This window comes from Haematobia irritans, chromosome 1 (genome assembly GCF_050003625.1).
Source record: "Haematobia irritans isolate KBUSLIRL chromosome 1, ASM5000362v1, whole genome shotgun sequence".
Lineage (NCBI taxonomy): Eukaryota > Metazoa > Arthropoda > Insecta > Diptera > Muscidae > Haematobia > Haematobia irritans.
This window is the reverse complement of record NC_134397.1, coordinates 89,158,748-89,163,002: the sequence shown is the minus strand read 5'-3', so window position 1 is coordinate 89,163,002 and position 4,255 is coordinate 89,158,748. Positions and strand designations below refer to the sequence as shown.

The following is a 4,255-nucleotide window of genomic DNA, read 5'->3' as shown; positions in this document are numbered from 1 at the left end:
TCTTGTTAATTTTAGGACCAGTTTAACTTCCACATAGTTCAAAAAATTTACTGTAATATAGTTCATTTTTCGTAACCACTGCGAAAATTAACTTAGCTAAAGGAAAACTTATAAAACTTCAGTAAATGTTTTTTAGTTCACTAACTACGAAATGGGACGGATTTTTCCTTAAATAAATTTCCAATACAATAGTTAATGCATCGTTGATTGTATTATAAAAAGACATAGGCAATATAAAAATCTTACTACGAAATGTGGACAATTTACTAAGAAAAATTTTTGTATGGAAAAAAATTTTTGTAGTAAAAATTAACTTAACCACAGTACCGATTCGTATGGCGGCTTCCTACAGCTTATTTCAGTTTTTACTATAAGTTGGAGTATATTTCCTCACATTGAAAATTTTAGATAAAGTAGAATAAAAAGTAGTTAATTTAATCCTTGACGGGTGTATATAATTTTTTATGGATTCCTCGTAAATTTTGAATATATTTTACCTTATCCTATAGATAGAATACCAACTAATCAATAAACGTGATACTGGAAATTGAAGTGAGAAGAAATTATGAAATTATTGCATCATCTTTTTTTGTTTGTGTTTGTTATTACGATGATGTTATGGAATGTGTGTTGTTGTTATCTTTTGTGGTGATAGTTGTTTTGTTTGAGTTTTATTGGTGCATTCAGTTCTGTTGATACATTTATGAAGCGCACACGTGGTGCGCTTGCGTGCGGTATTTGTAACATTTTAGAAACTGATAAGTGAATGGTGTGATGTTAGAGAAAACAAAAACACTTTATATTGATAAAAAATAAATAACTCTAAAATAAATCACATATTAAGAAACTGTATATTTCTATTAATAATTTAAAATTAGTGCGGTTTTAAATTGGTTTGCATAAAAATATTCATAATGAGTGGTAATAAAATGATCTATATTTACTCTACATCTGGATCACAGTACAATTTTTTGAGTCTATATTTTTATGTTATAGCGAGTCCTTAAGGTGTGTACTAAGTTCGAGTTTAGGTGCTAAAATCAGAAATAAATCAGTAAGAAAAGTATAAAATTATACGCCTTCGATGCAAATTTAAATACAACTTGATGGAGAATAGCTCGAAACAAGTTTTTTATTAAGTTTATATTCTTTAAATGGATTACGCGATTAAGAAAAGAAAATCGTTTTTAAGCTTATGTAGACCGCTGTTTTTTTAATTTAATATGATGAATCGTTTTCAAGTTATTCCAATATATATAGCGGAAGTGCCTTAATGTTGAACATAACCGTATATCTCAAAAAGTCGAGCTCTTAAAAAAACAAGTGTAAATTTGGATTCAGCGACCTCAAATTACTAAAAATGTGATATAAATTTTAAATGAACACAAAAACGGTTCAATTTTGTTCCCATGTATTTCTAAAGAAAACTAATCATGAAAAATTGGGATTTTAGCCACTAAACTCGAACTTAATATCCACTATAAATACTAAATGCTATATTGACAAGTGGAAATTATATCTAATTTTATAATATTTTTATTTCATTTATATTCTGAGAAGGATTTCAAAAATGCCCCATTTGTGCATGGATATGATTCCACTAATGTAGTAATTGGATGATTTTTTTCAATGTGGTAAGTTTTTCGTCCATTTGTAATAAAGCCAAAATTTATATTTATTAAAAATAATTTTCATTTGCAGGATGACAGCAAATCTAATGGTATTTTTTGGAATCTTCTTACTGTTTAATGCTAACTAAGCTGATATCCCTATTTGCTCTAAGAAAATTCTCTTGTAAGTTAAAGATCAAAATACCATAGAATTTGATATTTTTATATTTTACACTCAAAAAAAAGTGAACTCACTATTTCACTAAAGCCAATTTAACTATATTTCAGTTCATGAAATTATTATATTTGGAGAAAGTTTCATTTACACTAATAATTTTTTGCGTACGTTAGTTAAATGAACTAAAAGACGGGAAAAAATTATACACAAATTTAGCAAAATGATTCACTAAATTCACAAAATAGTTCATTATTTATTTAAATTTGTAAATTTTACTACAACAGCGTCCATTATGAACTTCGTATGTCACTAAAGACATTCTTGCAATTTTGAACTCCAATTTTTTCCTTCAAACTACAAAATTTTCTTTAAAAAGTGAAAAAAATTATTTATGTCTAATAAATTTTCTTGAATTTGTCGAAAAATTTTTACTTATTTTTGTGATATCGGCGTGATGCCAGCGCTTGTAATACTGTTTAGTTAAAAATTTCTAAAACTATTCAAAATTTTCTAAAATTAATCAAAAGTTTTCTTCGTGGTGGGTTCACTGTTTTTTCAGTGTATATACCTTTTTAACTTCAGAGGCTTATGACGCAAATCCACACAACAAAAACTAGCGAAATCGGTGAAATTGGACAAAAATGAAATGAAAATAGCAACTTATGGCATATATCTTTCATATGGATAAAAAATGGAAATTGATATTAATTAGTTTCATTCTACTAACATAGAATATTACTCTTTTGAAGAAGCAATTACTAACTACCGAAAAGTAACAGCATACAGCGTACGAATAAAAACACTTCTTTTATTGTATATCATAAGCCATAGTTTTATGTAATATAATAATAATTTTTTGAAATAAAATACTGGTAGTTATGAAAAATTGTCTTATATTGTACGAAAAATTTCTTAGTTGTATACAGGCTTGTTGTACCTTTAATACCTCAATTTATTTACTTCTTTGAAAATTATACTGATAAACAGTTTATTTGAAACCAATTTCTAAATATAGGATTCCCAAAAACTTGTTCATTTTTCCGGATAGCAGGAATATTTTGAATGAGTGTAAGTACATTCTTCCCACAGCGTAGTAAGAATGAACTAAAATACGATGCAATACATAAACTTATTTATAAGAAAATCATGAACTTATCTAGATGAAAAAAATCTTTGGCGCCAAATCATGGTCATGCTTACTGTGGGTTAGTTCATTTTTCGTAAACAATAGTAAACTTTTTTTCGGTGTATATAGCCCCCATATAAGCGACCCCCATATTTCAATTCTGGCTCTCTACGTACCGTGCAAAAAGTCCATATCGATTCGTAATTATTTGTAGACTTAACTATACATAACTTTTTGTCTAAAGTTATGGACTAACTCACAATTTAGAAAACGATGTTAAGAAGTTTTAATATACCACAACCCAAGTAATTCGATTGTGGATGACAGTCTTTCGTAGAAGTTTCTACGCAATCCATGGTGGAGGGTACATAAGATTCGGCCTGGCCGAACTTACGGCCGTATATACTTGTTTATTTTGGTATTTTCAGTGTAAACCCATTTTTAAATACATTAACAAAATTTTATACTTATCTTATTAGTTTGGGAAACTTCCTCAAAAAAGTCCTCCCTGGAAAAGTCAAACATCAGGTTCAAATCCCTTTTTTGTGAAATTTTTGATTTTATTTTTAATATTTGTTTTCATTTTTTTATTGGTTATTCTTTTATGTAGCAAACACTTAATCGTTGAACATTTAAAATTTCGCTTAAGACGACCAAAAATCGAATTTTCTTGTTCAAAATAAACCTATAATACAGGAAAAAACTTTTGGATAAGCTGATAGCCTTTGAGGCTAGTGCTTCACCCATAGAAGGAATATGATCACCTCAACCATGTTTCAAGAGCAAAATGTTATTTTTTGGTTGGTGACCATGTAACATGTTTGTCGCAACCATGTTATTTTCTCGGAGATTATGTGTCTGATTTCGGCAAGCATGTTATTTTTGGCGAGAAAAAAATATTTTTGTCATAAACATGTTACATGGTCACCATCCAAAAATAACATTTTGCTCTTGAAACATGGTTGAGGTGAACATATTCCTTCTCTGCGTGTTTAATGTTTATTATAGTTTTTAGAATTGTAATAAAAAAGTAAATAAATAATAAAAAAAAATTAAATAAAAACTTTTGGAGAAGACGTTGCTCTTTTGCTTCAGCGTTTTTTATTTTTTTTAATTCCTTCGAAAATGTCAAACTATTATCATAAAAAAATTTTGTTCTGAAATCACAGTCCTTTCCATTTATATCAAGCACCGTTCTTCTCTGACATTAAGTCTTCATAAATTACATTTTAGGTTAGGTTAGGTTAGGTGGCAGCCCGATGTATCAGGCTCACTTAGACTATTCAGTCCATTGTGATACCACATTGGTGAACTTCTCTCTTATCACTGAGTGCTGGCCGA

General features: G+C 28.6%; 1 long non-coding RNA gene across 1 annotated transcript; it reads left to right on the top strand.

Moving 5' to 3' along the window:
• Window positions 1-1,577: 1,577 nt before the first annotated feature.
• Window positions 1,578-2,643, top strand: LOC142240002 (uncharacterized). The gene is made up of 3 exons (XR_012723155.1): window positions 1,578-1,634; window positions 1,702-1,794; window positions 2,371-2,643. It is a non-coding gene; the product is annotated as an uncharacterized LOC142240002 (long non-coding RNA).
• Window positions 2,644-4,255: the final 1,612 nt, after the last annotated feature.